The 26,551-nt window shown below is 32.1% G+C and overlaps 1 protein-coding gene across 1 annotated transcript in view; it reads right to left on the reverse strand.

The window, feature by feature from the left end:
• LOC126781235 (uncharacterized) overlaps window positions 1–26,241 on the reverse strand; it is a 66,630-nt gene extending 40,389 nt beyond the window's left edge. Inside the window, exon 1 of the mRNA XM_050506125.1 lies at window positions 26,051–26,241. The gene's annotated coding sequence lies outside the window, so the exon portion shown is untranslated. The remainder of the gene's footprint in view (window positions 1–26,050) is intronic.
• Between the last annotated feature and the right edge of the window lie 310 nt (window positions 26,242–26,551).

Below are 26,551 nucleotides of genomic sequence, written 5' to 3' on the forward strand. Positions count from 1 at the left end.
GAGGCACGGGACTGTACACATTTCAACTTCTAGATTCCGAGCTGCTACTGATATTTTTATCAGAAAAATACAACCACTTTTCATTGGCCCGACCAAGGGTTCGAACCCAGGTCATCAGGTTCTGCGGCCTTATATCTTGCACTAAACCCATTTTAAATTAAATGATGAAATAGATACTTAGTCATTTTTAACTATACTATAATATTATATATATTATAACAAAAACTACTATAAACTCAATCAATACAAAAATATATATAAAAATCTGATGTTGACAATGATGTCATTACATCCTATAATATGTAAAAAACAAACAACGTTACAAACGCAATAAAAAATAAAACATAAATTTCTGAATATAAAATAAATATAAATATTATTTCAATTACATTACAATTTTTCTGAGAAACCCTTTTTTTTTTCAAAGTCAGAACAAGAATACATATATGTTTATTAACCAAGTTCGCAACATTGATCACAGCTGATCTTAACCGAGTCGTTAACATTTTACCGATCTTAATTCATTCGCTTACAAAACTTCTCAACAATGGAATACGCCCACTCATTCAACACACAGACGTAATACAACTACAGTAACCGCACATTATATATTTATTTATTAATACGTTATATATATGCCTGTGAATGTCCCACAGTTGAGCTAAGGCCTCCTCTCCTTTTTTTTTAAAAAAGGTTTGGAGCTTATTCCACCACGCTGCTCCAAATACACATATGCCAGAATTTCATGGAAATTAGACACATGCAGGTTTCCTCGCGTGCTTCACCGTCAAGCACGAGATGAATTAGTGCTTGCCCGGGTTTAAGCCCACGATCATCGGTTAAGATTCACGCGCTCTAACCACTAGGCCATCTCGGCTTTAACACGTTATAATCAAAATCAAAATAGGCTCTGTTCAAATACGCTCGAACGATCACTTTCATGCACTTGTTCTCACTGGGTCGAAATATAGAATCAACCGCGAAGAACCGGCAAGAAACGAAGCCGTTAACTCTTTTGTCTGTCACACAATTAAATAGATTTGTAAATTAAATACAGTTAAATGATCATGTATCGTTATTTTAATTAAATACCAACAAAAAATGATAGCATATTATATACAAATTCGTATAAACTTTCAAGAATCATGTAAAAAATACTGATGTTTATTATAGTATACAAATAATAAAGAAACAACTAGCACGTAGTGGTAAGGTAATGTGCGAGCCCAGTTAGCATCCACGCATCACATATTCTACCGCCAAACAGCATACTTAGTATTGTTATATTCCAGTTTGAAGATACATAAAATCTTAATTCCCAAGGCTGGTGGCGCATTGGCAAATATTATGATATACAATAAAGAGTTTATATAAATAAATAAATACATATATGAAAAACGTGGGCGGCACGATACGGTCTGTATTAGACCAATCGGCTTAATATGGTACTGCCTTATATGTACCGCACAGCTGGGTGTAGCCCATTGATTATAAACTAATTATGCATTCAATACGCTTGTTTCAAATTCGGAGGTCCGTGTAATACAACCATGTATTTATGAAGACAATAAAATCGGCTAGATAGACTGTCACAATTGCCTTGTTTTGCTGCTGGCTGGCTTCTATGGCTGCATTTCAAAGTTCCAGTTACGAATCCTGAATCGAATTTTAAACTTATTAGGTTATCTTTTGCAAAAAAGTGAGGCAAGTGGCAGTGTAACACTAGCGTGTCTCATAAATTACGTGTAACTGGTGATCCAGATCTCTCTCCGATCGTACTTGCCCCGTACGGGGCGGGGGCGTATCGCCCACTTCGTAATCTTAATATAAAAGCAAGCAACAATGATAAGAACAGACATACATAAATCCTAACATTTCGTAGCCTAACCAACATCAATGAATAACAAATTACATAAAATATTTTGAAATTTGAAACTCGGATTATAAATTTAAAACGCATTTACATACTTCAGTATCGAGAATTGAAAGGAACATGACTCCGTTTCCATTAAATGCACACTGGCCATGTTTTCAAACAGAACGAAGGCACAATACTCCATAATGCGAGCTAAATTCAGCAAAACCAAAGCTATTGATGTGAAGTGACTCAGTTCTTATCGGATGTCGGCGTCAAGCGCGGATAATCAATTTATTTATTGGTATTTTATCGCAAAAATATTATTTAAATCCTATGTTTTGTAAATATATACTGAGTTTTATCTAAATACCGAAGTGGAGGTTATGAAAAGCAACATACACTTTTATAATTGCCGATTAATAAATATAAATATATGGATCGCGCATATTTCAATACAGGAATGATCTATTCCATACTAATATTATAAATGCGAAAGTAAATCTGTCTGTTACGTTTTCACGGCTAGAAATTTGATATGAAGCAAGCTCGAACCCCAACCACCTTAGTCCTAATAAACTCAACCCCCAAACGCACAAGTGATGCTGCAGGCGAAATCTAGTCCTATACATAGTTATATAATAATTTAGATGATAAATCAACGCTTTTGGAGTTGCTATTCTATCTAAACTTAAATCTATCATGCAGAATATATTAATAATATCCTATACATTTTTCACACACGGCCATCTGATCCCAAATTAAGCTTGTACAAAGCTTGTGCTATGGAAACCAGACAACTGATTTACTACATATACTACTTTTCTTTTGTAAATATATACATAATTTAATACATAATTATATAGATAATTACACCCAGACCCATGACAAACAGACATGTTTATGCACACAAATGTTTGTCCTGGTTGGGAATCGAACCCACAACCTTCGGCGTGAAAGGCAAATATCTATCAACCACGCCAACCGGCTCGTCAATATAATGGTTATTGATGCTAATCTCACTTTATTTTCTTATACATATATTATGGACCTATTATAACTGCCAAGTTAGTGGAATAGCTATCTCATAAAGCTGCAGATCTCGAAGTCTTAGGATGAATTCCCGGATCTAAGTTTTGGAAATTAGAAGAATAGACTATCATAACTGTGATCATAATAATTTTTCTAACTACAGTGCTATTCTAACATTATGGTAGTACATTGTGCAAGCCCGTCCAGGTAACACATACTCACACACATTCGCTTATACTACCACAATAATTAAACAGACATACACCTTAATGTTTATCTTTACTCCTCCGATCGTAATAGGCTTTATACAGAATAGCGTGTGCAAAGCCCTCCCAGTGATAGCGGAGTTAAACAAATTCTTTAAAATATAGTCGGTATTTAATTTAATCCAATAGGAAGAATAACATTACACATACGGATTTCCTTTCTCAACGATGTAAGACGACACGCGATGCACGCATCGTGACTGTTTCCCAGGGAAGCGATGTTACGTATTATAGGCGAGATTGACGAAGCGTCACGTGACCTACTCGGTTCACGAGATGCCGTTTTTATCGGACGCATTATAGCAAAGCGTTGCAAAGCCACTGTTTAAAGTCTAGGAATGAATACTGGTTCGTTTTTAATAATCGTATTCCTAACGATTGTCTGTCTTATTTAACATTGATGAAATCTGTAAAGAAGCAATATGTATATTTGCAAAATTTATTCGCGGTGAGCAAATGTGCAACTGACAAAATCACAACATGTCATACATATAGACTTGCTCGTAGCCCTACCCCCGGTAAACCCTTGAAAATTCTTAAAAATCTACACCAGATATTTGTAATCACTCGTATATGTTATTTTTAACTTTATAACTGTACTAAGTTATTTGAATTATTGGTGAACGCTATTTGTGCTCAAGCGAAAATTGCCAACATCAATATACAACAGTAATTAAATCAATAATTATTCAGCTAATTGATCTTCAAACCCCAATCGTTTGAAACGACGTTCGATGATCGATGGTGAAAATAAATTAAGAATCAAATTATATAAAATATACATACAAAAATTTATTAATTAAATTTAATTAACGCTATGATTGCATTCATATAAATTAAAATTACATCTCTCACTATGACAAATTACAACAAACGCTTCGTGTAATCCATCAGCCATGCGTACATCACTTGTGCATAGCGGAAATTATTCAGGAAGCAACGAAACGGATTATTTTTTATATCCAACCACGATCAAACATTTGCGGTCATGTTTATTTATGTTATAAAAAACTGATAACGTATCCTGTTTGTTATAAACACTTTATTATGTACATATCTCTATTTTATATCTATATACTGGCAATACATAAAGTTACATATAGTTATTTTATGTGACATGTGGTTTATAAAATTGGTCCTTCGAGCCGGATATTTATGCATAGTAAAAATACCCAAATACCACATCGAACATTAACTTTAAATGTACCTTTATATATGAATAATCTAATCACGTAGTTAATTAATGGAGAATTTGTGGCAGGATCCATAAACGGAGACAGGATGCGGCTCATGTTTACGAAATTATAAATATTCCGATTGAGTTTCATAAGGTTCAGGCTGATCAAGGAGTCCATTAGCTGATATACGCGATTGAATATAAATAATTTATTTACTCAACGAGGCGTTGAACCGCGTTAGATTATATATACCAGTTATGTACGTAATTCCCAATTACCCAAGAATTTATAAAGTAATTTATATTTATGAAATTTGTGCTTTTATTTATCTTCACCGGTATGACATTGCAAGATACTTATGTAAGTATGTACACAGGCTTGCACTTGTATGTACTTGGCGTTTACTAGATCTTATTTATGTCATCTAGGTTAAGTTTAATGTATATCTTTGGTTTCAGTAAAGTATTTAATATAAAGATAGTACCGTCAAACGGGAAGAGGATAGTGTGGCTAAAACAGCCAATCAAATAATTAAAGATTCTACACTACATGTTAATATTAGTATATCCTATAATAATAATAATGTCCTCCAGACCGATTTCGGCCACAGCGGCCAATCTCAAGAGATACTCTCTCTTATCGCCAACTACGCAGGAGATATTATAGTGCAAAAGCGTGTGCGGAAACAGGTATACTCTCCATTACCTAACTCTCATAATCCAATGGGACGGCAATCTGACACGACCGAAAAGAATTCGGGCGCAGGACCGCGCTTTACGTGCTTTCCGAGGCACGGGAGTGTACACACTTCCAACTTCCAGACTCCGGGCTGCTACTGAGAATTTTCTGACAGAAAAACCCAATAACTTCAATTGGCCCGACCTGGGAATTGAACCCAGGACCTCTGGGTCTGCGGCTTTACATCAAGCCACTAGACCAACGAGGCAGTCAAGTATATCCTATACTGACATATACTGACATATTCTATAAGGGATTATTCTCATGTAACCACAGCTTCTATTTATGATCGAATTTTAATAAAACGATATACCTATAACAAATTTCAAAACACACTTAAATAAAATAATTAATTAATCTTTTAAGTCGTAGGTTTTTATTGTATTACGATATCAGCAAAGATTAATATCAAGTATAAGTCGCAACAATAAACAATGGAACCAATTTTCTATCTCATGAAGTGGCTTGTTCCTTTGATTAAAATATCCAGGTCAGCAAGTACTCAGTTAATGAAGATATGAATACTGGAATTACCAACGGAATATATCGTGATAACTACCTTTAGCACCCGCTATGGGACTCCTAACAGATATAACATAACTTGCTAATAAAAGTAAGTCTGCTAGAGAAAATGAATCACCGATATAAATGTTTCGACCGTATATAACTTAGTACAGACTCCACACAATAGATAAAATAGTTTGTTTATTAGCGCCAATCACTGAACATAATTTATTTATTTATTAAGGATTTCCAACAAAGGATACACACTTACGGGTACATTACATCGTGTAATAATGTTTTAAAATATATGCGCTTCTTCAATTATAGGAGACCAAATTAAAACATAAAATAGTTTTTAGTATAAAATTCTAGTGTTACTACAAATCAAATAAACAGCTTCATAAAATATTTCTAGAGCGATAAAGTATAAAAATACCATTTAATTTTCGCGATAACATACAAGTAAATGTACTGTTTATGTAATAGTATCGATTAAAATATTAGTTAGACAAATCTCATAATCATGAGATTTCTTATAATTGATTACAGGAGAAAAAAAGTGTCTCCGGTATTCGAGATCTCAGTGATGTCAAATCAATCACCATCATATCACATTCATTGTAATTCAATAATGCTATTTTAGTCGGACTAGAGATTTCACCCGGTCATCGCTCTGTTAAACTGAGTACACACACTTGATGCGTGGCGCTGTTCGGTGTTCAGAAGTACTAGAAGCTTTTTAAAAGCTTCTTGAAGCTAGAAGTCTCAAAATGCTTTGCGAGGATAATTGTATTAGACTTTAACAATACTAAATGAAATTTATATAATTTAAGATTCGTCTTAAGCGGTACAATACGAGCACATAACAGTAAATTAATATAATATAATAAAATATTTTAGCGAGGACTTCTTATTGGCCTTTAACACTATAATCAATGTACACTTACATTATGTAAATAGTTCTTTACTATTATTAGTTTTATATATTGTGATTGAGGAGACTCACAAAATACCAGACGTCAAATTAAATTGAAATCTTAATATTTCATATTAATAAAATTAATTAATTCTTTAACAGAATTAATTATTAAAACCTAAAACAAATATTTTATTAGTTTTTTTTTTTCAATAAAAATATTTTATAAATGTGGACTAAGCCTAAAGGCTAATGATAATTCAAGCGGCGGCGAGCGGAAACGCCGTCCGAATGGGCGCTCGCAAAAACTCCGAAAACAACGCGGATCATACAAATCACTGGGAACGGGACTCGAATATTTAATTAATCCTATAAAAAATTTCTTGATAATAGAGGTGATAAAAAATTGACGACAAATAAATCAATGCTTCTAATTAGTCGCTTGGAAAAAAAAACAATTATCAATAAAAAGCAACACAACTGTATATAAAAATAAAAGATTTAACTAATACGTAGGTTAAAAATTACACATAATTAATTTTTATTTTGATAATGAAATGGAAATGCTCGCAACATGTGTAAGATAGTTTACATGTACAAAAAGTCCCCCCATTTCGTCATTCCCCATTGCATATGAATACTAAAAACCATCGTTTCCTGAACTGCGATAACATCTAACTTGAAAATGTTATGAAATATGAGTTATCGAATATTGTCGGTCGTGGTTTATCAAACTAATAACAATATTCGAATCAAAATCGATTACGGATTATTTATTTATCGATTAAGGGACATTCGATTGAATGCTGCACGATTGCGATTTTGATAATTCCTATATACTATATTTTTTCATAAGACGTACAGTCGAACACAAATAAACATCTTCATTATTCATGCGACACGTGACGGCTGTGACAATTATACTTCGACGCCTTGTCAACGTGACATAAATAGTAAATTGCGTGCCTATTTTAGAATGTCACAATAATCCCCTTCATGAAATACATATGTTATTTTAAAATTTTCCATATATTGCGTAGTATATGAGTTAAATAATTAACAAACATACATAAGAAATAATCTTTTAATTAATGTGATTTTGTAACTAATATTCTTATAATTAATGTAATTTTGCTAAGAAATTAACAGTAACCGTTGCTGATATTATTACTTATTTGTAATTCCCGTTCCTTTTACGTTTTATATAGAGGAATCCTCTGCGTTTGAGAACTATATGGCGACTTGATTTCTACTCGCCCGCTCCTCGATGATTGGAACCGTAGACTTCCCAAAACATGTCGAACGTTTCTCTATAAATAACGCGAGTGAGGTCTGAATAAGTAAAATTAATAATGTGAAAGTATGTTTGTTTATTTGAAGTCAATCAAATGAAATTTTTCATTACAATCATTGCCATGTAATAGGATACTTTATATTTTCAGTTGTGAAATTAATGACTTTTGGATTTAAATTTTAAGGTTATATAACAGTACATTACAGTAACAGCCTGTTAACGTCCCACTGCTGGGATAAGGCCTCCTCTCCATTTTGAGGAGTAGGTTTGGAGCTTATTCCACCACGCTGCTCCAATGCGAGTTGGTAGAATACACATGTGGCAGAATTTCAATAAAATTAGATACATGCAGGTTTCCTCACGATGTATTACATCACCGTCAAGCACGAGATGAATTATAAACACAAATTAAGCATATGAATATTCAGTGGTGCTTGCCCGGGTTTGAACCCACGATCATCGTTTAAGATTCACGCGTTCTTACCACTAGGCAATCTCGGATTATATAACAGCCAGTATAAAAATATATATACACACATATATATATAAACAGTATATGTATAGCATTTTGTTATCGATACCTTACTTTCACTCATTGTCAGATTTATTGAATTATTTCAAAAGATAATAAAAATATAGTCGAACGTCATATCTTCAGTAACATATTTATCTTTGTATAAAAATCAACCATTGTTGCTGATATATATTTAAGTATAAAAATTAATGCCTGTGTTTGTTTGTATTCTATGCATTTACGCATCGTTCATCCCGATTGTGTTGATATTTGCGTATATGATGTAGAAATTTACGTAAAGTAATTGTTTCCAAAAATATAACAGTATATTTAAGGAATTACTAATATTTCTATGCATTCCTCCAATTAAGCGTGAAGCTTGTGTTAGGACTGGTGAAGGTAATAACCCAAGGGATCAGGATCGACCTTCAACTTTTACATCGCTAGGCGATCTATCGGTAAACAATTGTTTTATGAAAATATTGCCAGCAAATTTAATATATAATATTAAAATAATAATAATGTTAAATATAAAAATAAAAATAAATTGCATCGATTGATTTGATTTCTTTCATTCATATATAAATGTCAACGATTTTTATTGGTTTAGATTCTTATCACGTGCGAATATCTTCGATGATCCAAAGAATATATGACTCATGGGAATATTGACGGTTTTTCCTTCAATATTAAGGTCATTATCGCATGTGGTTCGATGAAGGGCAAAATCTATTGTCGTCTGGTTTAAATGAGGATTGTGTAGTAATGTATTTTTTGCAGTTCGACTGCGTTTGTTTCTAAGAACCTGATGTCTTATGCCCATTCGATTGTAGTGACAAACCCTTATTGTTATTGCAATAATAATAATGAATCTGCTTTTGGAATTTTAAGTCGCAAATTTTAGGTTATTCCATTCATTTTGAAATCATATCATAATGTATTCCAGTCATATAAATAACATGCTAATTAAAATGTATGAAAATACATAATATTTATTTAATGAGACTAGCTAATATGCCATTGTATCTAAGAGACGTGAAATCCATTCGCTAATGGGCGCAATCATCAATCCTGGCTGTAGCGATTACGGACTCAGATTTAACCTTAACATCAGAAATTTCCGTGTTTATATAAAGCTAATATTCTAGAGGTGTTATGAGTGATGGGTGTATTTATTTTTATTAAGAAAATATAAATTTTTAGAAGGACAATAGTAAACAAAGAAGTAAACTTACACACGCTAAAGGTTATTATAAATTCACTTCATAACGACGTCAAAAACTCAGACCGTTTTAATAATAAAAGAAAAACGATTGCTTTCTCATTTCGCACAGTTACGGTAAAAATTCCTCGCATTTGTGTCAAAGTCAAAGATAATCAACTGACAACTAATTAAGCCACCGCCCTCCCCGCCCCGAACGCACACAACAACAACAACAATGCGAAATGTTGCAAACCGCGCTCTCCCACGGCACGACTTGATCACCGTATAAAAATATCAAACCAGATTTTCTTACAAAAGAACACAAACCATATACGGATTGCAAAGAATAAAAACTGTTTATGTAGACGCCGCTTTATTAATACTGTCGTGAAACTAACCAGTAAATCTTTGGGCATATAGTATGTAATTATTGCGTATGTAGTTTACGTATATACCGGCGTTTGTATGTCCGTGTGTGTAAATATATTATAACATTGATTGAGTTCGTATCATTTTACGAAACAAAATAAAGAAGTAGCGCTATATTCATATAATCTATTTTCTTAATTTTTACTATAACTAAATATAATTACTCTCCTTTATAATGTCACTGCCTTTTTAATTTCATTTGAATTTCATTTAATCTAAATAAATAACTTTAATATTCAATTGTATCTTATACGTTCTTTTTTTTTTATAGAATAGGAAGGCGGACGAGCATATGGGCATTGTAAGAAATGTCAACCATCGCTTATAGCCAATGCGCCACCAACCTTGGGAACTAAGATTTTATGTCCCTTGTGCCTGTAATTACACTGGCTCACTCACCCTTCAAACCGGAACACAACAATATCAAGTATTGCTGTTTTGCGGTAGAATATCTGATGAGTGGGTGGTACCTACCCAGACGAGCTTGCACAAAGCCCTACCACCAGTAAAGTTTTATTTGTATCACTTTATACATTATTTGGAGAATATAAGCGAACAAATGGTTTACAATAATTTATAAAATGATTAACGAATTTAACAAGAACGGAATTAAAACAACATTCTATTTATGGCTAAATCCGCTATGCGATGACTCGCCTTGAAGATGTAATTAAGCACTGATTAGTTGCATTGCGTGTAGTGCTAAATATTGAAACGTTAAGTTTTTAATTATTTTATAAGCAATGTCTCCAATCAGTTGTCGATGGTGCAGGTTCGATGACAAACAACATATATAACTGGCTCGTTTGAATGAAGACGAAGTTATAAGTTATTATTGTTATTACTATGAATTTAGTAATAATTGGATACGTTTGGAAATCTATACCTTGGAAAGCACGTAAATTGGTTAACGAGAGTGTGGGAATAAAGATGGCACCTGTGATTTCGCACACAATTGTGCCTTATAATTCTTGTGCAGTCTACTGAGGCATCGTTGAGAAATTCTGTCATTGTCGAATTTCATGGCCGTGGTCAGAAGGAAATTATTTTTATCATCATTTACTACTTCCTTTTAGCTTAGTTCACTTAAATACACATATAATTAAATACAATTATTTATATTCTCCTACACTTTTCAAATATTTAAGCTCGTTTAGCGGTACTGCTGGGGCGGAACGATCTCTATCGAAAGGAAAATCTTTTTAAAAATTTGTAGTTGGTACAATTTTATATAAATTTGAGTATGTTTTCGTGGTCGCGTGTCAGTTCAGATTACTTTCTATTCAAGCATCGATTTAATTATTATTATTTAAGTCAAAAAATCTCAATCACGTAACGTTTGACTACAAACTTATTTTATGTTGCAATAAATGGTTTTTGGAATTTAGATGTTTTTGTACTCATATATTTGCAACATGCGGGACAATTGGTCGACATGGTGTTAAGCGATCATCTGTTGTCAGTCATAGTTGAGCCATACCGCCATAATAAACCATAATACTTTTTAAAGCAAAAATTAAAATAAATAAGTATTTTTTTAATAATCTGTATTATTAGCACTATATTCTCTGTTGTGTTTGTGCATATTTTGTAAAATAAAATAAAGAAAATAATATATATAATAAATGGTGTTTCATAAAAAAACACTTTTGTTTAATTTCTTAAACTTGATTGATCCCGTGGTATATTTGGTTGTAAAATTATTTATTTTATCGAACTACAGTGCAGTATTCTGTAAGAACTCACTTCGTTACCCGTTTTGATGCGTGTATTCTTGAAATGTTATGATTATTATGGTTCAATGTCGCATATCACTTTCTGATTCGCATCGCTTTACTCTTACAGAATAGCCCTACTGGTATTAACATTTCCCTTAAGTAAAGATAGCCAATAAGGTGATTCGCGTTGAACTTTGTTTACCCAATGTTGAAAAAGAGCTACAAGCAATTTTATCGCTCTAATAACGCCTATAACTATTAAAATAAAAACGAGTGCTCGTTATATTTCTTGTGTCAAACATTGCTCCAAATATTGGCCGCTATTCGAGAATAAAAAATATAATCAAATCTAAAAATGTGTTCAGAAAAGTAACATAAATATGATGATCAACAAAAAACATTATTAGATCCAAGTACCAATCGAGATCAACCACCGTTTCGACTCGCAATACCGTTACGTTGCGTAACAAAAAATACGATAGGCAGACATTTAGTACTACGTTGAAGTAATCCGTAATTTTGGCTGACTGACCGACAATGACCAAAGAATAACTGCACAGGAAATGCTGCAGCGTAAAAGTTTGTGCACAAACGTAATTGCACAACTTATTTCCTTACTTTCATAGTCTAACAAATAAATTCGATGGAGAGAGATCAGGCGTAGAAGAAACTGCTTTTCGTACTTTCCGAGGCACGGAAGTGTAACGCTTTCCTAACTCCAGGCGTGATGATGATATTGTTAGAAAAAGTCAACAATTTTATTGACCAGATATATGATTTGAATCTAGTCTCGTTATTTATACCCTAAAAGTTATCAACTACCAATGATACACTTAATGGTTATCGCGTTAATGGTACGAAGCTGAATATAGTCACATTAACTGAATTATGGACTCAATCGATAATGGCTTGATTACTTCAACCCATAACTGTCTGAACTATTCATGTTAAATGTAAATAATGTGAATTTTAATTGACTTTGCACATAAATAGTAACAATAAACAATAAACGAAAAAATAAAGCAGAAAAAATATTTAAACGATTCGTTGATGTTTTAATTAATTGAAGACGAGCATCAAATCATCGACAATTGTCAAATGTTGGTAACCTGAGGCATTTAAGAGAGGGGTTATTTCTTAGTGTGATAATTGTGACAGCTACCGTCAAAATGTCAGGGTCTAGTTTGACATATCTGTCAAACTAACTTAAGACTTACGTCAATCTATTAAAGACTCTGGGGAGAGTGGATAAAGTGTGTTTGACATGTTTTTTCTTAAATCTAAGCTATTATTTTGTACGTAATACGACTAAATATGTTATTTGCATATATTTTCGCTTTTTCTAAAAACGAAATCATCATTTGTTTACGCCCGCTGCAATTGCTGCATGAATGTTTATTTTAACCTAAGCAAATCAGCAGTGCTATTATAACTCGCTTCGAATCACCCTCGTAAAATGTTATAAGTTAACTTATGTTACCTATGAACTATTTTGATGTTCGTACCCTTTAAATACTATAATTATTATAGACAATGTCGCTTACTACTTTTTGACACTTTACAATCGTGTTTTTCTACAGCACTAAATGTTTCGCTGATATTTTGATACATGTTGTACCTAAAGCAGCTTGTTATTAATAAAAAATATTACAGCGTCTTTACTTGCTACTAGATTAATAAAATTTTCAATATCCATCCGTATTACTTTTCATCAAACTTCGTGGTTAGTATGTTAACCTAACACTGTTTATTTATAGGGTCATATCTTGAAGGCCTGCGGTTAAAGCATCCATTACATCCACGCATTATAATTCGTTACGATATGCTATAATAACTCTAAACATAACTGTAAAAACTAATAACTTTCGCCGTATAATACACCTTTGACGAGTGACATCTTCAATTAGTTTCCAAATATATAATATATGTATAAGTAGATACGTCATAGTAAAGTTATGATTTATGCTAAAAATTGATAGGAGGACAATTAATGTTTCAACATGAAAGTCCAGATATTTAACCATTTCACTCATACGATTCGATACGAACTGTCAATGTCACACTCGGTCACGTTAATTGATTATATTTTCAAAGAATTTATATAATGTACTTGATCATTATGTGTATTTATCAAATCTGACCAAAACTTATATTTAGCATTCAGCCTAATTTGTTAAATGTCGTTCATTCCAAAATCAAAATATACGCTATTCAAGTAGACTTGACAGGATTGGATCCCGTGAATTTATAGCTACCTCCGGTTCAGAATGTAGGAACTATCTGGAACTGTTAAGAGACCCAGGAGATGCTATTTTTAAAACGGAACATCCAATGAGTTAATTGAAGAATTAAATATATTATATTCGAGGCTTACGCTTGAAACATACGTGCAAAATAGACGCACTTGTTTAATTTAATTTTTAACTTGATATCAACAAGGCTATCTTACTACAAAGCCGAGTTGATTCTATTCAATTAGAGACCAATTAACCGACTCGCTTCCCACTGCCCGTTTTGCTGCAAATTATACCCAAACTGTAAATTGATGCAATTTGTCCTTGTGACAAAATTGAGTGGGCGTTTTACCTACAACATAGTTGCTAAATTTCATAATATCGAAGGAAATTTGGACAGGTCATAGAAGATTTGATGAAACGTTCGCTTCATCGACCGTCCTATTATTATTGTTGTTCGTTGTTACATAATTAAGGAATACATTAATATTAATAAAAGCGGAAATGCTAAATATATCGCAAGTAGAATTGTAATACACGATGCCGAAATTTATGAGTAATGATACCATTGGTCTAAAGCAAGGCGTGTTTTTTAAGGCCGTGAGTGTTAGAGTGATAGTGTTGTACTTCGTTCCTAGCTAATCTACTCGTAACAGACAAGTCTAGCTTATGACCCAGTTATTCTAGAAAGTCTAAATATTAATACAATTTTCTGTAATAGGGCTTTGTTAACCTGTCTTACCTACGTATCAGCCGTATAAGTTTTTCTGTCATTAAACGTCAATGTATAAATGTGAGTGACCCTTACACCTTGCAGTGTAATATCTATGGACACAGTTGACCGCTTGCCTATCATGTTTATTTGTCTGCCTCTTTGCTATATGTTATAAAATAAGGAGTCACAAAACATCTCTGTTTCTATCAGCGTCAGCTGGCATCAATGTTCACGTGCGTTACGCTCCAAATCAACAGCCAAACAAGATAATTTTGAACTTAATCTCATTTGAACGGCCATTGTTTTTGTACACCGTTCCCTGTAATTAAACCAGCGTGCAAGATAAGATAACTGATCAGGTCAGTGACTGGACTGAATAAATACAAACTGAAATAACGTTGATATTTGTAAGAAAGACATCACCGAATTGCATTCAATAAAATGTTTGTTATGTTACCGCTAATTTCAGAAATTTATACGTCTCAAACAAATTTTGAGTTCTTTTTGTTTTGTCTTCTACTTGTAGAAATTACATAATAACAATGGCAACTACAACGTGATTTAATTTTTTTGCCTCCAGTACAATACATCCCTACTTGGGATATATATATGTATACAAATAACATTTATACTAATATTATAAATGAAAATGTAACTATGTATGCCTGTCTGTTTGTCTTTTACGCTTCCACGGCTAAACGGAATCGATTTTGATGAAATTTAGTAAGGACATGCGGGCGAAGCCGAGGACCTAAACTAGTGTACATATAAAAATCTAGAAAAATTTAAAATATATGACGTTACCATTTAATTTGAGTTCGGAGCCCGGCAATAACAATAATAAAACAATTTATCTAATAAATTAGATAATTGACCTAAAATAAAAATGCATTCGATTTCAATATTCAAAAAAGTGTAGTCGGAGATAACTATGCACACGAACGCACCGATAAAACTAACTATTTGTTTACTTGACGCTGATAAACTGTAGATACTGGACTAATGTTTTTTCCATAACATATTTAACTGCGCAACCTTTGTTTACATGGTCATAAAACGTTATCGTTTTCAATAGAATTTAATTTCGAACATTCGGTGAAAAATCTCTTTAATATTATACGTGATGTATACATTATAATACATACTAGGGTCAGAAATGAATGATTGATTAATACTTATAACTATGAAACATATGATAACAGATTCATTCAATTAAGTTATAAAATATTATTTTATAAGAATATATAAACTGAGCAACTATTAATTCCATAGCCAAACTATAAACCGATAGAAATATACAACCAAGGCCGAGATGGCCTAGTGGTTAAAATGCGGGAATCTTAATTGATGATCGTAGTTAAAAATTCTGAATTTTCATGTGCTTAATTTGTGATTATAATTCATCTCGTGCTTGACGGTGAAGGAAAACTGCATGTTTCTAATTTCACTGAAATTCTGCCACATGTGTATTCCACCAACCCGCATTGGAGTAGCGTGGTGGAAGAAGCTCCAAACCTTCTCCTCAAAAAAAAAAGGAGAGGAGGCCTTAGCCCAGCACTGGGACATTAACAGGCTGTTACTTATTCTATTTAAAGTAACGTAATGTTAATCAGATAGATTTATTCGGTTAAATTATACAATCATTGAGGACGTTAACATAATCACAAGTCAAACACAATTTGAAACAAATGGTGGGTCCACAGGATGAGTAATCTCCGGCCCGTAGATCGGCAGCTGCCGGCAATTGAACAAATGAACTCGGCGCCATGCCACACGTTACAGCTACTGGACTGAGAATAATCAAGACAATAGCGGACATGTTAAGACCATATTAAGATGTCACTTAGAATATAATTACTACTGTAACTTGCTTTATAGTCATCAGACTATTTAAGCAATATAATCTTACCAATATTAATGTTAAAATAAAATTTGTCCTATATTAATAATAATAATATGCTGCTAACATTGTTGCCAACATTCGACGCGGTGTATAAGGTATTAATGTATTAATAAGTTATATTAAACTTATAATTGTGTAATCTGAAAGGAACTAATAAAATCCGTTTTGCACATCTCTTAGGATTAGAGACTGACTTATAAGGCTACAGATTCTGAGGTTCTGGGTTCAAATCCAATGGATAATAAAAGTTATTAGCATAATGAGTAATGAAATTATTAAATATAATATACATATATACATAGTATATTTAATACATCTAAATAAGTAACAACCAGATCAAAACTATTGTGAAATAGAGAAACAACTTATGATAAACCACTTAAGTTTGACTTGATAATCGACGCTTTGCATGATCCTTTTAAGTTGATAAGAAATGAAAAACAAACAAACATTACTGCTGCTAGTAAAAAAACACATTAACGTAACAGTTAACGCGCCAGCATCACAATCAAATGTTATATCCCTAAAGGATTAACCCACTTTTGGTATAAGCGTTTATCATATAACGTGTGATATACGGCATGACTTCCATCGAAAGATAAAGAGCGCGGCTTATTAAGAATAAAAATTCAAAACTGGCATGTGGGCCATCTGATGGTAAGTGGTCACCACCATCCACAGACATTGCCACGATATAAAATATTAATCATGCTTTACATAGCCAATGCGCCACGAACCTTGGGAAACTAAGACGTTATGTTCCTTTTGTCTGTAGTTACACTGGGTCGTACGATTAGTACTGTGTTTCAACGTTGAACAAACAAGCTGAAATATATATACAACACGCATCCTTGAAAGCGTAACAGACAGTGTTACTTACGCATTTGTTATAGGTACTAGTATAGATTATTATTCAATCAATATTTTGAAAATATTTGATGTTAAATACATGTAGTATTTAAGCTCGTAACTTTATGTAACCCATAGCTGCAAAAAAGATAGAACTGTCTTGTTGTGTATCGCGTGGCAATTCTCGTGGATCACATGCTTTTAATAACGATTCTTATCTATCCATTCGTAAGGCCTTGACGGCAAACGGATGCTGGCAAACGATAGCTAAGCAAATATGCATTATTTGATTCTTTTTTATCAGGGGCATAATGTGAAGGAACCTTTAACATTCAAAATAAAAAAATAATTTGTTTAGTTAACAACTAATAAATCCACATAATTATTTTTAACTCTTTTGTAATGATCCAAAAATATCGCTAAGTAACGAGGAAACATGAACAGTATTTATTTAAAACTCCCTTTTAATACTGGCAACTATCACTTCATAAAATTTACAAGTTAGTGTTTAATTTTTTTTAAATGATTCTCATAGAAGGGCAACGTCCAGAGATGGAATGCGAGAGCCACCGAACAATGGCGCACATCTCTGCCAGCGCCTGCGCAACAAAAACATCAACCGATTGGTTGTACTCGCTGACTTTTAAATTTCTCTACCATTAAAACGATGCAATGTCCCATATTTTTTCGTAATAGTGGAAGTGGAAAGGTGGAAATTATTTAATAAGAAGTTATTACATCTACCTAACTACATGAATATTTTAACATTATTATTATTAATTTAACTATAGTTTATTATCAATACGCCGTCAATAGAGCTATACTGTAAGAATAAACTCGAAACTCACGAGTCACTCGGTTTTCAACATTTCATGAGTGAGTTCTTACAGAACTGCTTCTCTGGAAGCTAAAATCGTTGTCTGTATCATAGCAATGGCCATGTACTCCTCTGTACTGTTATGTTTGCATTTAATTATTCATTGCAACTCTCACGCTTACATAATCTCATATATTTATTGAGTATAATAAGTGACATTGCAATCACTCTAAGGAGGAAAACGCACTCGACACAAAATAAAGGTATGACAAATACGATAATTTATGGCATGTTGAATAACACTAAGCACAAACTAGAATGTAGGAATATACAAAGACAACACGCGACGTCGCGTGCGCCGTGCATAATGCATGTTCGCCGCGGTTTGGGTAAACAGCTGCTTTCGCCCACAAATTACTCTTAAAACACTTGACTTTACATATTTTCACACTCTTGTTTACGCGTGACTACATTTTAACTCAACAAATTTGATTTGTATTACAATTTAACTCAACAAATTTGATTTGTAATACTATAACTATGACGCAGATAATGTTTTATGTACAAGGATATAACGAAGCGATCAGAAAGTATAGTGAATAAAATTGTAAGGCAAATACTATACATTAACTACGGGAGTTATATATTTGTTAATTTTTCATTATGGGCTTCTTTATTTCAATATTTTTCCGTTTTTTTTTTCAGTCAAACGTCATAAGCTGAGTATTTATTGGCGATAAAAGAAAACTACCACAAAATAAATCTTTTGGTTAATCCTTACTTATTAATCAGACAACACGACTATAACATCTAAGCTTGTTGGAGGCGGTAGATAAAAATGGTATGATAAAAACCTTTTTTTTTAGTTAAGCTGTTAACACGCGACTTTGACAGCATCACAGATAAAAAATACTATTATACAGAATATCTTATTTTACAAAAAAATTAAGTAAAAATATTTATATATAATGTCAAAATTGAAAATTACCCGGTATGATGATTTTGCAAGCAATCAATATTTAATTGCTAAGGACATAACATGTAGAGGACAAAGATAATATTCTTTTTTGTTTTACTTTTGGAATGCTTAGTTTTCAATCATCGAGAAAATGATTCAATCATGGTTGAGTCATCAATGATGATCGCGAGATGTTCGTGGAATTAACAAGGTTTGACGCTTCTGTTCAATGATATGAATATAACACACACATAAATCTGTTATGAAATATTATATAAAAATCATAATGTACTGTAAGGTTATATATTACACAAAACAAAAAAAGAAATACCTACATTCAAATTAAGAAGATATAGAATAGACAACAAACTAAAAATAAACCTTAATAAAAAAACTAATAATAAACCTGAATCGTATAACAATCGGTGTTTCATAAAAATCTAAACTCAGGTCGTTTTAACATTTAAAACTGTTGAATTTCAAATCAAACCTAAAAATCAATACTTTATAAACTGTTTATATATAAATGTATGTGTATTCCTAACTATAGAGTGAAATAAGAATTTTAATACTAAAATACTTAAAATAATACTAACCTAAACACTTCTGGTAATAAATCTTAATAATCGATTACATTTCATCTCATCTACTCGTCAGATAACTTTACCAAAACATCACTGTATGGTTCCGTAAGAAAAAAAAGATAAGCAACCAGTTTTATCGATTTTTTTTGTCATGACCCTTTTCAACGCTCCACTTGTTTAGATTTCTTTGAATCTATTAAGTAAATGATACGGAGAAATATTAACAAATGACAAAAAAGTTGTCAAGATAAAAGTGGGTAATCGTAAACATTTACCCAATATTATTTAAGAAGTGAGAAACAGATAGAAAAAAAACTGCCAACGATTTTAATTGGTTTTAAAATTCTCGTTACTATACTCCAGAAAAGATTTATACTTCGAGGGTAATTCAAAAATTCGTTAGTTTTTATCTTTTATTTCTACCTTTATAGGTATATATAAATAGGCCTATATGTCGGCCCTACCGTTACACGCCAAATTAAAACAAAAAAAGGCTCAAAAACTAAGACTGATTCAGTTTGAGAGAATCACTAACAAATTCATATACTTTAATTACCGAAATACTCGAAGGTTTACTAAGAATAGAATTAAAAACACCAATATTCATAAAATTTTAATATAGTTCATATTTTAGTGTTTCTCTCAAATTGTGGTTACGAAACGTCAGCCGACCAAGAAGAAAAGACACCAAGCGATGAGAATTTGTTCGCCCTCGGCTAGGGAGATGACTAAATATTGAACCCTATAATAAAGCTCAATGTAACCGCTAAGGACAGTGACACGATGACAATCCAAGTATCGAAGTGGCGCAAGAACAGCCAAGAGAGCGTGAGAGCCTTCATACTCCATTGTGAGGCTTTTCTCACACAAAAATGTGCAACCCATCTGTAATAGTAGAGCAGAATGCAGAAATCGCGAGAATCGCTTGCTCAAGAACAAACGTGTAATTGCGTCTGTCATAAAAAGTTCGTAATAAAATACTGTTTGAAATTGAACGATATTACTTTCCATATACGTTTTATGTTTTTAATTTTACAACAAATAGTTTTTAACTAAGTAATTGTATCTACTTCTAAATCTCTACTATGAATAACAATATTTCAATTGCCGATTTTAAAATGAATCGTTAAAAAATGTAAACAACAATGTAACTCAAATATTTTGAAACCGTAACAGCCTGTGAATGTCTCACTGCTAGGCTAAGGCCTCCTCTTCATTTTTTTTTGAGAAGGTTTAGAGCTTATTACAATTATATTCTTTATTATATATTTTGAAAATAGAACATGAATTAAACTTTTGCCCCTGTACCCTGTTATTTAAAAAAAGCATGTATAATGTCATTATATGCACTTTTAAATTTTGTAATTACTTTAAATAATACAACGAATTGTAATTCGAGGATATGTAATAATTCTTATTATTGCCTCTGCTGGAGTCAGGACAGGGCTTGTTCATATTTATTTAATATAATCTGTACAGTTTCGTTTTAATTTTCCATTAATTATTTCTAAGATAGAAAGATATTAAATAATCAGATATATATAAGTGTCATCTACCAACCAGCTTTGAAGCAGGGTGATGTGAGATGTTCCTCAAAAGGAGCCCAAAGTCCAGGAGTGTATTTATAATCTGTTACTGTTTATATATGTGTGCCAAAATAAACTGCTTTTAGTGTGTAATAAATACGATTCGTCAGATTTAAAATCGTAAGCTGGAATTCCGTAATACAAACGAGATAATATTGACCTTGCACTAAACAAACGAAAGCAAACATACACCGAAACTTACACCAATAAAAAACAGTTGGTTACTATCCCAAATAAACATTAACCTTACCCTAAAATCCGTCTTATCTAAGATAGACATACAATTTAATTCAATTAAATTAACTATTTAATATGTAACACATCAATATATAATGTATTAATAGTAATGCAAAAGATATTTATACATAATTAAGTAAAAATCAATAAATATGTACAAAACAAGAAATACCGTAAACAAATTTTTAAATATTTATTCCATATATGCATTATGTAAAAAATATTCATTTTCTAATAAATGATCAATATTTACCAGCAAATGTGCGCTACACGTTATTATTTCCGTTATGCAACATATTTTCTTTTGCAATAATTTTCGTTGTAATTTCCATTGTTTGACAAAGACAAAAAATCGTAACCCATATAACAGACAGCGTCAGCCATATAATTCCAAATTCAAATTCATTTTTTCGATACACTTATTGAAAGCCAGAGTTTTTAACTAAGTCAGCTTAAAAAAAACGAAATAAAATCACTGAGTTTTTTTATTTTTTTTTACGAACTTTAATTTTGTCGTCGTCACAATCGAGATTCTAAAATTATTGCTAAAGAAAACCATAGCATGGTATCATTCCCGTCTGAGTACAGTCGGGTGTAATAAGTAATCCAATTAAAAATTACTATCGATTATTACAAGTCCCACGTCTCATGTTTATGAAACTGTATTATTAGAATTAGTACTGTTGTTCGTTTCTTATCGTCTTGTTTTCTTCGTCAGCTCTCATAGAAATTAGAACAGTGCACCGTTTTGCAATCTCTATTGAATCAGCTTTTGTAGAACACTTGATATTTTGATTTGAATAATAAATGCATATAAATTTAAAAAGCAGATATGTTTGCTGTCATCAGATAAAGGTTCTAGGTCACTTTATTCATAACCTAAATAAATGCTATTCCCCATGAATCATCAATCGACAAGATTGAACTGAAGTTATAGTCACCAAAGATTCGGAATGTCGATTATATCGAGAAGAACCGGTAGAAAAGTCAAAAGTTACTTTCTTTACCATATCCAATTACTTACACCAACTATATATAATTAAATTTATATATCCTGCGTAGAAATTCAACGAATATTAACTAATAACAAAATACCTACTTTTTTTTAAATATATTCAGAATTGTAATTTATTAATGTTTTTGATTTCTCGAATGACGAATGTCACAGTATAAATATTAAAAGGTTTGTAACAATTATATACATTATCCCTATTCGTAATAAAAAAGTTATTAAATATTCAACATAAACACTTGGCACTATGGCAGGAGTATACAATTCCCGTATTTTTTTAAAATAAAAGCTGCTGGAAAAAGTAAGACGGTAATTTCCAAATGTGTATGCACAGACAGACACAATATTGCACAAATAAGGTTATTTTTAATTGATATTTTTAAACTATTTATACAGAATATTACAATAATAAAAACAAATGAAATCTTAAAATAATGAATACACTGAACTTTAATGAAATAATTAGAGTGTTCTCGAACACACCACAACCAAAAATTGAGGTTATTGTGACATGTTTACCTTATGAAAATAAAACAAAATATTGTTTACTTATATATTAATTGCTGTATTAATACAATTATATGTTCGAACATCAATTTATAACGCTTTAAAGCGTGAAATGGACACATGCGATGCATGTACGTGCTACAAACTTGCCATAACATAAAAAAACAATAGATTTAAAATAATATTACAGGTAGTTTAGTTCACACTTTACAGATACAATATAAGCAGTACTATATAAATACTTATTCGTCTTATTTTTTTTTTAGGCACAAACTGTACACCAAGGCCGATATTATTAAAAATATATTATTATATTATATTATTAAAAGTATAGTAGAAATACAATTTCTTAAAGTGTTAAACGATTTTTCCCGCATAAAAGCACGTAAACCCAGGTCCTGTGACTATTGTCTTATTTCGCTCCGGTCGTGGAGGACCGCCATCCAATATGAGCCTAGACGATGCACCTGAGTTACCGCTCCCACGCCTGCATTGCAGTATGTAACGATCAATTGGAATATAGAGCGCTGCGGAATTTTAATCAAGGGAATTACCATCACCTCCAACACTCGATTGTAATGACCATACGTACCGAACCACATACAACACATTAAATTTAGTTTGTTATTCAAGGCAATAAACAAAAACTCTATAAAAAGGTATATAAATAATACACAAGCGCTTCGAATAAATAAAAAACTGCAATGAATCCTCATATCTATCAATCACATATTTTTTTAAATTTACATAAACCTCATATTATACTTTAATGGTATGTGATTTCGGTATAAAAATACCGTCCGTTTGATTTTAAAAATACAATACAATATTTGTATTATTAAAAAAAAATACTTTGATTTTATTTCTAATTAATTGCCGTTTTCATTTCTTATTTATAAGTACATTGAATTTTTGAAAAAAAAAATAATGTATTCATCTTTGTTTCCTATTGTTAACAATATTCACAATTACTGGAATAAATAAAAGCTTAAAGTTCGTTAATCATTTTTTTTTATCAAACAGCATTTTTATTATAATTGCATATTTTATACTTGCAACTCTTAGAGTTGACATATTCAAAAACCATGGTGTTTTTTATTTCGTTAAGGTTTTAGTAGATAACAGTAATTCTCTGGAAATTAAATTATATGCTTAATTTTAATTTTTTTTTTGTGAATAATCAACATTTATTTCCATTAAAGCCAAATTATTTATTTACATTTACAGTAACTATTTTTAATTTATTATTTCATTTATTTAAGGTTTTACGCTTAAATAAAAGACGAAAGAAATAAAAGATAATTCGACTTCGTAACCCTATTTGTATTATTTTTACAGAATAATTTTACGAGTTAAAAGGAAACATGCAACTATTATTCAAATCAATATCCCGGAACACATCCTCATATAACACCATCAAACGAATGAAATACATAAATAGAGAGCCTCAGTGTTATTTTCATTCTTTAACATTTCCAATCGTTCACACCAATTATTTATTTTAAACTTTGAAGTGTATGTATTTATCTCTCTGCAATTACGTTCCCGACAAAGGCGCCATAAACGTATAGTACGGTTTCATTGTTTTAAAGAACATCGATCTGTTTGATGTACGTGATAGTACTTTTAAATCCCAAAAGCTTACAATTAAGGATTTATTTTAATCTTCAATGCGGATTGTTTACGATAGACGTACTGTGCGCTTACTTTCTGCGAACCCGAAAACAAACAGACGGTTTACAAACACGTCTCGAGCCGTAACGGTCTATTAAATAAGTTTGTATTTATTATACTATATGTATGTAAATTATGTAAGCGAATTTCATGTATCAAATTTATAATTTTTTTTTTATATATAGAATAGGAAGGTGGACGAGCATATGGGCCACCTGATGGTAAGTGGTCACCAAACGCCCTTAGACATTGGCATTGTAAGAAATGTCAACCATCGCTTATAGCCAATGCGCCACCAACCTTGGGAACTAAGATTTTATGTCCCTTGTGCCTGTAATTACACTGGCTCACTCACCCTTCAAACCGGAACACAACAATATTAAGTATTGCTGTTTTGCGGTAGAATATCTGATGAGTGGGTGGTACCTACCCAGACGAGCTTGCACAAAGCCCTACCACCAGTAAATAAGACAAATTAATTTTAAAAAAGAAAATATTTACCTTATAATACTAATTTCAATAAAAGAATCGCTAAACATTGGGTAAACTGCGCAAAAAGGCGATATGGCTTCGTGGAATATGCTCCAAACCTTCTCAAAAAAGGGAGAGGAGGCCTTAGCCCAACAGTGGGACATTAACAGGGTGTTACTGTAAACATTAGGAAGTGACTTGTATATGATTGTGATTAATTTAACTACTTTCGATTTTCATGGTAATCATAGTTTACTACCTTTAAAGAACCAGGAACTGAAAGTACGTGAGTCACAAAACGAAAACACCTTGTCGTACAAACTACGAAACAGATTCAATGATGATTCATTTTACGTGTTCAATAGTTTATATTCGTAATTTACCAATACAAATAAATTATGTATAAGGTAACCAAGCAGTACCTAAATAGTTCACACCAACCTACACAGTGTCAACAATAATTGTAATATATACATTAAAACTTCTACCGTTTATTATAGAGATAACATGACAAAACAACTGTACAAAGTTTAGAAGGATACGATTAAATAAGTACTAACTTAAAAATCAACGAGATAAAAGAGATAAAATAAGGAATCCTTTTGAAGCAGTTCGTCTAAAGGTCAAGAATACACTTAATATAAACACTCAAAAGCAATTAAATTTAGATCACTAAGAGATTCTACCAGTGGTCGAGGGTAAGACGGGGAGCGACAGCCAAGTGCGGACTCTTTAATTACATAAAGTACTTTGAAACCACAAATCACAATGAGCAATAAAACTGGTATTTATTTTCTTACAGACGAATAAGTATACCGAATATATAATAGACGAATAAGTAGAATAATAACTTACCGGTCACAATAATTCCAGTCACAATAAAACGAGCACAAATTCAGCCCTTCAGGGCGACCACTTGTAAACGAATTCCATAGCACATTTCACACAAATATGTCAATAGAAACACAGCACGGGGAATACATCGATAGCGCGCACAGTACTGCAAACGTCGCGACACGAGCGTCGCGCGCGGAGGTTCGGCGCGAAATGAATAACACAGCAGCCGCCCCCGCTTGGATAGAGGCTGCGCGTACGCCAGTCCCTGAACCGAAAGCTTATTTAAAAATTGATATTGAAACAATTGATTAACATTTATGTATGCTATGTGTTTATTATAATTTAATTTCTTATAAACTGATAACAATCACTAAACGGAAGTTCCTGGACAATGCCTTCGTGTGTGGTCTAAAGGTCATTGATCCCATCATATAGGAGAACTACACATTAATAACATCTAAAATAATACGACATACAGACATCATACATACTATAATTTATAAATTTATTTATAAATAT

The sequence above is a fragment of the Nymphalis io genome, chromosome 3 (genome assembly GCF_905147045.1).
Source record: "Nymphalis io chromosome 3, ilAglIoxx1.1, whole genome shotgun sequence".
NCBI classification, from domain to species: domain Eukaryota; kingdom Metazoa; phylum Arthropoda; class Insecta; order Lepidoptera; family Nymphalidae; genus Nymphalis; species Nymphalis io.